A 14,107-nucleotide genomic window follows, 5' to 3' on the forward strand; every position below is an offset into this window, starting at 1 on the left:
TAAATATGCATGCATTTCAATTTATATCAAGGCTAGCACACGCCTGCAGGACTGAGCACTGTGCTCGGACTTGCTAGTACAGCAAAGACCAGGTGAGGGACTGTTCTGGGGAGAGCCACCTGATGCAGGGCTGTGGGACAGCTTCTGGAATGCTAAGAAAAGCTCAGCTCTGTCTTATGGGCAGCCCAGGACCAAGTGTCAAATTCTGCATTCCCTCTGAAGACCATTGTTTCCCACCTATTAGCAAAGGCAGCCATAACTGCAAAGCTTATGAAGACCACCAATGTTCTCAGCAGTCTTCATCTGACTCCAAAGAACACAATACATGGGAGAAAAGTAGAGTCCAAATATGCACAGAAATAAAGCTTAACAAGTTGCTACTTGAGACGGGAGCAGAATTCTATTCATACTATCAGGGACACCTCATGTTTATAAAGACTTATTTTCTGTTGAGTGTGAAAGTATATAAATCATTTACATCACAAATGTGCAATACTATCTTAAAAGTAAAAATCTTTGGAGAAACTAATAGATGATGACTTTCAACCTGATCAGATTGCTACTCCCCCACTTCCCAGCCATACTGCATTATAGATTTGGCAGAGAAATTGAACCCTGTGTCAGATACAAAGAGAAAACACAAGTTAAAAGTTAACAGAAACAAGGAGCTACTGAATGGACATAAACAGTTAGTGATAAAGCACTAACCAGACACTGCTCCTTCAGAGATGATTTAGAAAAATCTTTCTCTTCCAATTCTGTAGCTCAGGAAAGCCTCAGTGCCCAGCAGTGTTAAATAGGAGAGTCCCAGTTGCCTCACTCCAATGTAAAAAATGAGCAATTCTACTAAAATCCTGAACTCAGTTAACTCAGTAGGAACTCCGCCATGTGCTTCACCCAAAGAAATGGGAGTGTGGGATCAAATGTGGCTGACTGAGGCAGAAACCACCCTGCATCCTGTTGGCCTTTCAGCACCGGTCACTTCCCAGCTTCCCTTTCTTTACCTAAGGTTAGAGAAGAAGGGGAAAAGAATTACAACTACAAAGATTTCTCTAAAAATTAGGTTTTCTTGGATTTTAATTATAGTCATATTGGCCAGAAAAGATGGCCATGACAGTCTCTTCTGTCACTGTTTGAAGACACCATGGCTCTTCTGTTCACCTCTTGCAGATAACCTTCTAAATTCAGATTTCCCTGGGAGAGAACTAAAGCTCTGCACCTTTTTAAAAGCCTGGCTGTATCTACAGATGCCATTCTGCAGCGATCATCATAGAATCATAGAATGGTTTGGGTTGGAAGGGACCTTGAAGATCATCTAGTCCCACCCCACGTGCCACGGGCAGGGACCCCTTCCCCCAGCCCAGGGTGCTCCCAGCCCCGTCCAACCTGGCCTTGAACCCTTCCAGGGAGGGGGCAGCCACAGCTGCTCTGGGCACCCTGGGCCAGTGTCTCACCACCCGCACAGGAAAGAATTTCTTCCTTATATCTAATCTGAATGTACCCTCTAAAGCCATTACCCCTCATCCTATCCCTACACTCCCTGATAAAAGAGTCCCTCCCCACCTTTCTTGGAGGCTCCTTTAAGTACTGGAAGGACGCTCTAAGGTCTCCCTGGAGCCTTCTCTTCTCCAGGCTGAACAACCCCAGATCTCTCAGCCTGTCCTCATAAAGGAGGTGCTCCAGCCCCCTGATTATCTTCGTGGCCTCCTCTGGACTCATTCAAGCAGGTCCATGTCCTTCTGATGTTGGGGGCCCCAGAGCTGTACCCAGAACTGCAGGGGGGTCTCACAAGAGCGGAGCAGAGTGGGAGAATCACCTCCCTCGACCTGCTGGCCACACTGCTCTTGATGCAGCCCAGGACACAGTTGGCTTTCTGGGCTGTGAGCACACATTGCTGGCTCACAGTCAGTTTTCCATCCACTAATACCCCCAAGTCCCTCTCCTTGGGGCTGCTCTCAATCCACACCTTGCCCAGCCTGTATTTGTGCTTGGGATTGCCCCGACCCATGTGCAGGACCTTTCACTTGGCCTTGTTTGCAGGGAGCCACCTCTTAAGCCTGTCCAGGTCCCTCTGGACGGCATCCCTTCCCTCCAGCATGTTCACTGCACCACACAGCTTGGTGTCATCGTCGAACTTCCTGAGGGTGCACTCAGTCCCACTGTCCGTGTTGACAACAAAGATGTTAAACAGCGCTGGTCCCAACACTGACCCCTGACGAACACCTCTCATCACTGGTTTCCACTTGGACATCGAGCATAGAAGAATAAAATCATACGAACTGCCATCAAGCCAAGGAAGAAATATGAACAATCTAGCCAAAAGATATTTTGGAGGTTAGAAGAAAATATTTTAAAAACCAAACAAACAAAAAGACCCACCACAGGCCATTCAATGTGCAAAGCTTCCACCTGAGAGTTCAATAAGAGACAGACATGTTTTGAAGAGCTGATGTTCATGTTACTCCTTAAAACTCCAATTTCTCCATGCTTGTGTAGCCATTTCAGATTCCTAACAAAAGACTAGTCCGAGGTAGCTATCAAGATGGACAGTATGTTCTAAAATAAGCACAATATGGGAAACTTGAGTTACCTGTTGCTGAAGCTGGTCTCTTCCTGTTGGCAACAGAGGGAATTAAGGGAGCCCAGTATCCCAGTGAAAACAGATGCAGAAGGCTACATGGTGTAACTACCCTCACATCTCCACTGCTTCCCCACTACCCCCAGCTCTCATGACCAGGCTGTGTGAAAAGGATCCCTATGGGATAAACTGACTGAAGTAGCTCCAGCTCAAGAGTCCACCTCCCACCTCTCCTATCCAAACTCCTCCCTGTTGCGGACATGTTGATTTTGCTTTTCCTTTCAAATATGTAATAGGAAATTACTTGTCAGAAGTCACCAATAGCATATCTATTCTTATGTACAAACGAGCTGAAAGTTAGTGAGTATGTTACAGCAACAGTATAAGGCATCATGCCTAACAAAGATTGTTTACCGGGATTTCTGGCATATAGTTGTTTTCATGCAGAATTCATCCTGTGTTCTTCAGCAGAATGAAATTACACAGACAATTTTTCAATAATTCTGGGTAATGAACTCTCAGAGTTTCAAGGTAAGCTAGATGTGGTTTGGGGCTAACTATTAAACAGACACTTTATGGTGCCATAGCTTCGCATAAGCTTGTTTCACAAGTAACTCAGATAATTAATTAAGGCTTTTAGAAATCACTCACTGAGAGGATGGCCCAAAGGATTATTTTTCCCCATGCTATTTTCACATTCTACATTTATTGTTGTTCAAAGAGAAATCCAAGTATCTCATTATTTATTTCTGAAGAGATGAGAACATGATGCAGTGCTGCTCATTAAATATCCATAGCTGTTCTCTCATCGACTTCCATTAGGTCCCATTTCTAGATTTAATGATTTCTCAGTTCCCTTAATGATCTCCAAGCTAAGACCAAGCTCATCGGCTTTTTTAGTGCACTCATTGGTCAACTTGCCTTGCTGCCCAGAACTTCCCTCAGCTCAATACTCGCAACATTGACTGAAACTTCACTCTCCACACTGAAGTTAAATTCTACTTGAAAAAGCAATTCAACATAATTAACCTCTTGGTCTAATTTTTTCAATGCATCTGATAAAGTGGTTTACCTCCATGGGACCTCTGGACTAATAAACTTGTAGAAAGTAGCCAGTAACTGTATAGTAAAATTTGCTTTTATGAACCTCAATTTTGCCTCACAAATGAAACATCTAAGTTACAAGTAAATGGCAGGAGCAGTAGAAGTAAACTGAATTTTTAAAAAAATCATCAATCAATAAAGCATGCCTTAGAAGCTGCTAATGCTATGCGCTTTGTCAAGAAAGCTGCTGTTTAGTTAACGTGACAGACTCACTTCTGAACAAAAAAGAGAAAGACCTGGTGGTAGGCTGAGAGATTAATAAAACAAGACAAATAGTAACATTAACATGTTTCTCACCTTGAAGTGTATCCGTAAGAGCATCAGACACATGTGGAAAAGGGAGGGAAAAGGACCAGTCAACTAACAAGCCAGTTCTGTTTTATCAGCACTTAAACATTTGAGGTTTTCCTCCCCACTGACTATATTCTTTTATAATCCTTCATGGGTACATCACCACCACATTATGCAAATGATGCGTTAAGTGTCAAGACACAGATACACCCATGTTAGGCTTGATCTGAATGACCAAGAGTGCGACTGGCCTCACCATGAGGAAACTCGACAAGAGGTTCATCAGGAGGTGAGGAAACCAGCTCAGGTAGGCTTTGGACATAAGGAGCTGGAGGAGAAGGAAAAGGAGGAGGAGGAAGGGGAAGGCCCTGGTGCACAGGCTTCATAGATATAACAGAAAAGAGCAGGCAGAAGAGAAGAGAGAGCACTGGTAAAACAAATGCAATGAAAAAGAATGCCTAAAAACATAACAGATGCCAGTATTTGCACTTCAGGGACTGCATGACAGGAACTCCAAGCACGTGCGAGGAAGCATCAGTGAGAAGACTGCAAAAAGATGCTGCTTCTGGTTACATCCATGCTCCCTCCCTAATTCAGTGAGATGGAAGAGAGAAAATTGAAAGCAAAATCTGGCTACTGTGTTCAACAGACCACATATTCACTTTTACACACAGTTCTCGTTTGTCCGGAAGCACTTGTTTGCAGTGCAACAGCTTTCTAGATCTTCATGGAATTTTTAAGGCTAAAGTGTATTACTTCCTCCCAACTACTTAACAGTTATTCACACATTACGTTACTTAATTTAAAATGAACACTCATTAGCTAATTTCCTTGTAGGTGCAGGTGATATTTATATGAGACTTTTTAAAATCAGTATCACCTTTTGCAAGTGCTAAAGGAACTAGTGCAGAGTAAAAACGGGTTTTCATGAGAGCCCATTCCCTTCCAAAATGAAGCTAGTGGGAATTAGATCCTTCACTTCCATAGGCACAATTCTGCACTCTAAATCATAAAAATAGTAGACCTTGTTGCTTACTTAGGAAGCAAACAGTTTCTTCTCTGCGTCAAGCTAAAAATATCAAGAAAAAAAAACATACAAAGCAGCAGTCAGCAAGTGTCATTCAGCAGAAGCGGAAGAATTTGCTTTACATTCTCTGAGAATAGCCAGATCCCCTGTTTACATTTTTGGTGTAAGTAAATGCAAAGCAAATGGTGTTGAATTCTACTGTCAGTGAAGTTCAGCACGTGGCAATCTTTTCTATCTTTCCAAAGCGGGATATAATTTAGAGAAAAGTTTTTGTTTTGTTTTTAATAAGATTAAGTTAATTACTTGACATTATTGTTTCCATTTTTTTCCCATATAGACTTTGTGAACCCAGAAATGTTTTATCAGCAGATTCTCCTCATGAGCTCAAAAGCAAAACTTGAGTGACAAACTCAGCATGCTCCACTAAGTCATTCATTTGTAACATGGCCATTGGACAGAATTTCTTTTTACTTCTTTTCCCCACATACTTAGAGAAGTATGGCATAAAGCAAATAAAACAACATATTTTATCACAAACGAAAGCCATAAAATACCTTATTATCATGAGTTTGTTTGAAAGGTTTGATTAGCAGTCAACACAGGCCAGACAGTAAATCAATTTCATTAGATAAATGCATCACCAAGAAGCTTCTGGCAGGGCACATCTCGTAAAGTGGAAAATCCTTCCCACTGATGCAAGTTGAGAGCAGGTTAATGCATTACATCATTCTAAATTGGATCTTGCACTTAAAGCTGATGAAGGCAGCTCCTCCAGACCTATAGGACTGAAGTCATTAATAGACCTCTAGACAGGCTGAAGAAATAAAATAAACCCAAACGATTTTTGACATGGAGCATTGAAAGTCTGTCAGTGGTATTTCTTTTGTGCATACATATACCTTGGTTGTATAGCCAAGTCAGAACAGCAGATGTGAGTGCAGACGTGTAACCCAAGGGGAAGATAAAGGCATACACCTCCCTTATGAATGCAGCATTTGACCCATTTCTGTCCACGCAGCAGCAGCCACTTCACAAGGCCACGTTTCAATCAGCAATGCTCAGTGAGGCAAAGTCTCGCAGAATATGGAGGTGTACACCAATCCACCTGGTCTCTTCCTCTCTCCTCCCTTTGGGCTTATACACCTCGGCAGATCTGCTCATGACTGACACAAATTTAACGTGCTATATGTCCATGACACGCTTGTACCCAGGACCTCCAGGTCCAATGGGAGAATGATCCCCTCCGTAACCGATAAGGCATGTTTGGCCCCAGGGTAGAGGACGTGACGCTAACTCTTGCCTCACCTTAAGGGAGGAGTGGGCCAGCCACCACAGCCACATCTCTTCTGCTCTTCTCCTCCGAAGGCCCCACAGGGACAGGTAAATGCCACTGAGGTCGAACTCCAGAGCAAAATTCTATGGGACAAACTCTCTGTAAACTCTGCAGATGGAAAACAGCAGATGAACTATCTTTTTATTAAAAGCCCTCTTCAAACCTGTCTTTGAGGCTACTAGTCTTAAGCACTAATGAGAGTGTGAACTTGTGTTGCCCACTAGATGGAAGCTAGAAGATGCTTCCACCCACAAATAATAAATGTACAAAAAATATGTATAATTCCATGTCAGTAAATGCTTTAACTACCATAAAGCCATCCACCAAGGTAATGTCAAAAAGTTGACACAGATGTGAAAACCACAACTGAGTTGCATGGAGTGAATCTTTTTGAAGATACTGATGTTTCTGACTAGTTTGTTACACATACGAAAAGACTTTTAAAGCTCAAAAGTATCACTCATACATGCTACAGTCATCTATCGGCTTTCTGCTATGCCAACTCTCTTGACATTACAGCTGGTATTAGGGGAAGGAAGAAAACGAGGAAAAGAAAAGCATTGCAGCAAATTCTCACTGCTGGAGTATGTGGTTTACAAAGTGCTTACTATTTGACATGTATAATGAAATAATGACCTGGTGTTCCAGTAAGGCATAGGCACTCTCAAAGTTTTTATCAAAAACTGACACCTGTGTCTCTAATGGAGCATAGCAAAAGAAGACATAACACAAGGATTAAGGAAAGAAACATATAAACAAATCAAATGTATCATTGGCTTGTACATAAATCTATATAAACATACAGAACTAAAGTTTAAGTTATCATGAATAGAAAAAATAATACATATGCTCTGCTAGCCATAAGTTCTTGACTGATTTCTGATCAGAGTAGCAGCTAAAGGGTTTTCTAAAGGAAACGAAATACCCAATAAGACTGAAGAAGTATTTGTCTGTGCACACATGCACACACCCATAGAATTACCAAAACATACACCTAGAACAGCATAAATGTAGTGTCCAGCAGCATCATTCTCACAGAAAAAAAATACTATTCTTCTCTGAGATGCCACAGCCACATACCAGTCCACTGTAGTCTATTTTGATGACCAGACATACCATAATCATATCTGACTTACGTATTTTAAATGGGCAAAATTTTTTCAGGTATATATTCCTGGCCCTTCTTCTCTATTGTACTTTCATTCTCTAAAATCCAGTAAGGTTCCTACAATTTAACAAAATCAGCTAACTTTGGGCTTAGCATCCTTAGCTGCATGACAGAGGGGGTCATGCAATAATATTGCTGACTGCAACAACCTTTTTGATTTGGACCTTAATAGTATTAGTCTAAGCCCTGCAGAGTCACCTCTGCTTAGGAAACAGTGCCTGGTTTATTTTGCTTCCTCAGGCATGCAAGAAGAATTAAACTTCCAGCACTGTTTTTCTGGCTCCTGAATGCAGATGGAGCATAGTTTTACACAGCTACCCTCCGCCCTCTTTGCAGTCTGATAATCACCAGCTTTCTTATTCTGATTTACCTGCCTACAGCCTCAAGATTTTGCAGGCTGAGTACATGCCCTTGTGGCAGTTCTAGTAAACCTCTTGGAAGCTGCAACTCAAGTCTTACACACAGAGACAAAGCAAAATAGAAAAAAAAAAAAAAAAAGAAAAAAAGAAAACAGAAGGAAGAAAAGGTAGGAAGAAAGGGAAAATAAAAGGGTTTGCCCTGGTGTATTCTATTTTCTTAACGTTATTTTTCTCAGAGCAACAAGCTCCTCTCAATCTATTTTCTTCAGTGATGCAATGTATGTATATATATATGCATGTGGTGGGGTCATAATAGAATTACAGCATCTGTGTATTTATTCTTATTTTTATTCTTATTATTCTTGGACTAAATGCCTCATTATATACTTTTTTTTTTCTTTTTCAAACATGATTGTTTGTGAAATAATAGAGGGGGAGTTTGGGAGGCAATAGCAGAAAATCAGGGCATGCCTCAGGTAGTTTCTCACCCCCACAACTGTCCTACTGAGCCACAGAAGGGCAAAAAGGAAAAGTGCCACGCTTTGGTCCTCCCGATTTGCTTTATGTCCTAAACTTCATTTTTTCAATCATTGAAGATACATAATTGGCCTAATTTTGATGACCTATCCCTACCAAGATAAGAATGAGTAAGAAACTGAGGAAGATGAGGGAGGTCTAAGATGATCAGGAGCTTCATATAAGTGCTGACTTCCCTGTCCCATCTGCCTGCAGACACAGTAATATTGCACCCATACAGGCCCATCTTCTGAGAAACTCAGTTTACTCCAGAGGATCTTTTCTAGGGCAAAAGCAGTCCTACAGTCCCACTCAGACCAGAAGAAACATGGGGAAGCCTGATGTTCCAAGGACAATAAGTCGAGGTAGCACTTGTGCTGCAGCCTGCAAGAAATGTATAACAAGATGAAGTTTTGGTGAGGGCTTTCCCTAAGGAATTCCCACAGAATCAAAGGGGTGTGCAAGCTCCTCAGGAGGTCCTGTCATCTGGGGAGATTTTAACAGTCTATCATAATGGACATTAACCTTTTTTACCAATATATTGGAAAAAAAATACCAACTTTCTCTTGTTTTCTTGACAGTTTACTCCTCAGCACCTGTATTTTAACCTCAACAATTCTAGGCATTTTTAACTTATTAAGTAAATGTATCCATCAAAGTTTTAAAATTACTATTTATATTTGCTTCAGTATCTCATGTGAAGTGTTCATTTCACTGGAGGAACAAAGCAATTTGTTTCCCGGGCATTCTCTCTTATTCCAACTTGTTAGATTACCTATAAGATACCTACGTAACAATACGGTTCATATATTTTGACTGTCTGAAAAGCAATTTCCTAATCAAGACTTAAACTTAATGGTGAGATTCTGCCTACCAAAGATTCCATTCAGGAACTGACTGGGTTTTTTTCTGTAATAAGGAAAAAATGACCAGGACTAAAGTAACTAAAAGCTGAATAAGAGAACCTGGAACTATCATTTTGAAATGGTACATTATGAAAACTCCTCTCCTCCTCCATTAGCTAGCTAGAAAACAAACAATAATTCAGCAACATTCTCACATTAGAGATGACAACAAAAGCACAACTGAAGGCTTTGCCTTCATCATGATTGATTTCATTTTGTGAGATAACATAATGTGGTTTTTACAAGTCTCATTCCATTCTATTATAAAAGGCAACTCAGGTTGAAGAAATTGCTTATTACACTGAGCTCAAGGGACTGGATAACAGAAGCTAGACTAATTCAGCAATCTTTTAAAAATTGTAACATTTATTTTATGGAAATGTGAGGAAAAGCCCTGGTTAATTCACAGGTGTGGTTTATAAATAATTATGTTGATTGTCTCTAATGTGCACTAAAAAGTGTACTTGGATAACACAAGAGGTCTTGATGCATCTATTGTAAATAATGTATATTTGATCAGGTTTCCATAGGAGCCTTCAGGAGAAGAAAGAAGCCTAAAGAGAGGAGCAGGCAATGACTGTAGTTAACCTCAAGCTTCAAAAGAAGTGGAAAGCCCCAAATCTTTTACGTTCTGGAACAAATGATTGGACTGCTCCTTAATATAGGCACCTGAAAGATAGGCAACACTCTGAAGTAGTCTCTGTGCTCTCTCAGCAGTCAGTGAAGAGGAAGAGGTGTCTCCAGAGCACAATTTGCCCTGCTGTAAAACAGGTCATGATTTGGGAGCTGCCCATTCCTTCTGATAAGAGTAGAGAAAGCCTAGCTTAGACTACATAATTAGCATGTTTGGGTTTTATATGAAAAAATGTAGATGTGATGAATCCCTCTCAATGTAAACACTATTCTTATAGTGAAGTCAATGAAAGATATGCAGAATTCAGGCTTAAGTGATGTTTGTGAGGGAAGTGTCAGCAGAAATTTTGGGGAAATCCCTACAGAGAGACAATGGTAGAAGACAGCTATGACAGGTAAGATATACAATATCACAGTGATGGGGCAAAATGAGGTGCTTTTGTCATACATGGCCTAGAAGATGATTTATATACATGGTCAGTAGCACAAGCCCATTCAGAGTCCTGTTGCTTCTTTACAAGAGCAATAATAAACAGGAGAGATGGCATGCAAATCCTCTCTTAGTACAACTAAAGCCACTCTTGAAAGCAGAGTTTCTTTTGAGAACTGAATATTGCTCTTTGAACTGTAATTCCTGGAAGAGTTTTTATTCTAAATGCTGTGGGATGTAGAATAGGCAAACTAAACAAACAGTGTTAGGTATATTCTGTAGGACTGCCTTCTCCTCCAAAGTCCTGAAATATGCCGCTATTCATCAGAGAGTTAGCATATTTCATTATATTGTGAATATGTATATGACCCTAAAATTAGTAGGCTAATTGAAAGCAAAACATATTATCTATAGATGTCTAAAATGCATCTTGAGAGACAGGTAACATTAAAGCAACAATATACATATTTGATAACGATCACAATTGGTGTATCCAGCAAAGTGTAAGAAGTCTAGGAAACAATTAATGTTCTAGTAACTTTAATTTTCTAGCCTGGGTGGATATACATATATTTATCAAATGAATATACAATTTACTATGAATTAAGCTACCTGTCTCTAGAGGGGTAGCTCAAACAGTAGGAAGGAAAGGCAATGCTTCTCAAACTCAACAGTAAGTTTCAACTCTCTAATGCCTGAAGTGCAGCAGTGTGCAGGAAAGCCAGCCCCAGCACAGCCTGGTCCCAGGCAGCCACACAGTTTGGAGACCAGACCACGGCATGGATGTGAATGACTCTCTAGGCCCAGGCAGCACTGCATCCATATGTAGCCAAGCACAGGGTTAACACATGGCATCTGGGTAGGAGATGAGGTACCTTTGTCCTTTTTTGAAGGGATTTTCACACAGCACCACTATGGTTCTGAAGATGTCCCTCCTGCTTTCTTACTTCCCACTGAATTCACATCTCCTTCACTTTGGGTCAGCATGGCTAAGGATCTTTTTCCTGGATATTATCCCTGATCTTGCCTCTCTGCACTTGCAAGTGAGCCCCTTCCTCCACCTTCCTCTGCACAGACAGCACCTCCCACCCCGGTCCCCCATCTTGTCCGCAAAAAACACAAGCTCCACTTTGGAGCCCCTTGCATCCTCCCCACCAGACCCAGGGCTGCCACACTCACTCCCCAAAAGCATGGCCACTGGCTCCTTCCTCCCCCAAGCTTCCTTGGCCATCCCCAGGCCTTCGCCACTACTTCTTCCTCCAAACAATTCTGAAGGCAGCTGCAGAGAAAATCAGATTGAGGAGCATGTTAGACTGCCAGACTGTTGACAAGGTTATTATGTGGCCACAGGCTTGTCCAAAGGGCTGACACCTGTCCACATGCTGCTCTGTGGGCTTGTCTCCTGCACTGACCCTCCCGTGGCCAATGACAGGTGCCTGTTTACAGTCTGGGATGTGTTCCCAATGACTGCATCCAAATCAAAGCAAATTTACACAACTGAAACTAGAAGGCGTTCAGACAACATGCTTTCTGGTTTCCTTTCCTTGATGAGAAGCATTTCCCATGGGGACCAAGATTACCACTCATTTCTGTGATATCAAATGAAGTCCTGTGTGGCTGTATTCCCAGCCCACTTCTGCTGAAATGCTGCAGTTTGTCATTTAAATGTGTTTTTCAATATAAAAAGTCAAAAATTATTTGGCTAAACCTGAATCAGAAGAAAGGATTAGGAAAGCAGAGGAATAATAATACATCAATTTAGCAAAGTCTTTGCTGTGAATATAAAAAAGTATGTCAGTAATCTGCATTGATTGCTTGGAGAAAATTCAGAGTGCATGAGCACTCTGTTATCTTTGCACTGCACCTTTTTTTCTTGTGGTTGTACTAGTGCATATTTTACAAAGATTAATATGCTCCCACCAAATCCATACAGTCTTATGAAATCCATGGAGACATCTGGTAAGAACCTAATCAGATCCTTTTTTCTGAGTGTTCCTTGCAAACAGATTAGTAACCAGTGAAGTATTCTTAAGTGGGAGAGTAAAAGGAAATGGATGTTTTATTGATGCAGAGAGGAGATCAGTGGGAATTTAAAATATGAAGTTGCAAGATAACATCAGATTGAGTGAAAGACCTTTTCTCCTGAATTTAGAAACGGCAAGTAGCTACCAAAAGAGTGCATAAAGTAGGAAAGGATCACTAAAAACTTTGTAATTTAAGGAGTTAATAAATGTCTTTGGCAAGCCTGTTATCCTTTGCATGTTTTCATTGACTTCACAGGAATACACAATGCAAGGTTATGTCTTCTATAAAAAGGAGGAAAAGGAAATGAATGCAGCTTTGTTTTATCAACTGGAAAAATAATGATCATTAGTAGACTGTACCAAACTCAGTAATGCATTCCCTATTTACACCTCCTCTTTGCTTGAAGAAAACCCATTATAACTGACCGAATATAGCAGCTGTATTGGACCACACATCACCCTATACGATCACAATGAACTAATAGGAAGTCAGCTTAACACAGCATCAAAAATAGATATCGAGAGCCTGATGCATAAAGTTTCTATTGATACCAATTGCACTTGAGTCAGATGCCGAACCATCACTGGAAAGCTTGCCTGTGACTGACTTGTGTTATATACTCAGCATTGATAAAGTAAATAAGGTTTAGACACAGAAGTTCTTAAGATACTTGAAGAAAAGCAGCTAGCAAGTTCACAATATTCATTCTAATAAAGATTGCTAAATCCAAAGGGTTTGGGGTAGTAGCCTACTTTCTCAGAAAAGACAGTTTTGGAATAAGCAAAGTCTGCACCGACTTTAATACACACCACAAAAAATACCAGTAGTGTAACACATTTGTAAAAACAACTCCAAGTCTGGCTTGGGAGTGAGGGTGAAGTGCAGTGGCAGGTAACCAAAAGCACCTGACAGCACTCATGAGGACAGTTCGTATAATATCTGTGTCCTTTATCCCTAGTCTAGAAGACCTGTGCAGCTTTATGTTGACAAGGATTACAATGAGCTATCTATTTTCAAAACTATCACACTAAAAAGATTTACAGTACATTTACAAGGTCTAGCACTAATTTTTTGCAAGAACACACGATGGATCACTATTAAAACAGAAGTTCAGATCAGTCATTTGCCCTGCTAGGAGGCAGGGCTGTCACCTTCTTTGTCATCAAGACATGTAGGTGAGTGAAAGACAAATACAACAATGGATTTATGTGGTGCAATGTCATTTTGTTCTGCTTAAACCAAACATCTGTATAGCCTAACAAATATCATGCCCTCCTGAATCTTACTTCAAAATCAAAGAGTATATCCATCAAGGCAATTACTTACATCAAAAACAGCTGTAAATTGAATGCCAGAGATCACAAAACACAGCAAGATGGTTTCACAACAGCCTTGAAGCTCCGATCAGTTCTCCTGGGCACCACAGCCTGTAAGAACAGATTTCAGGAAAAAACCCACCACAATCTTCAGCCAAGACTCCTGACTGTGACTGCACCTCCACTGTGTAGTCAGGAGAACCACAAACAAGTTCTGGCTGCATCTGGAGCAAAATCAGTCTGCCTGACATCTCAATCAACCAAGAGCCAGATCAGCACAGTGTGGGGCCTGAGTTGGGGGAAGCCAATGCCTCTTGTGCTTCATCTCCCTTTTGCTTTCATTTTGCAGTAGGATTATGAGGATGAAGAAAGTTATGTGTCAAAGTAACAACTATCATGCTAGTGGCACCTTGCTGTTAAGT

Source organism: Tyto alba, unplaced genomic scaffold, assembly GCF_018691265.1.
Source record: "Tyto alba isolate M040663 unplaced genomic scaffold, T.alba_DEE_v4.0 Super-Scaffold_1, whole genome shotgun sequence".
Classification (NCBI taxonomy): Eukaryota; Metazoa; Chordata; class Aves; order Strigiformes; family Tytonidae; genus Tyto; species Tyto alba.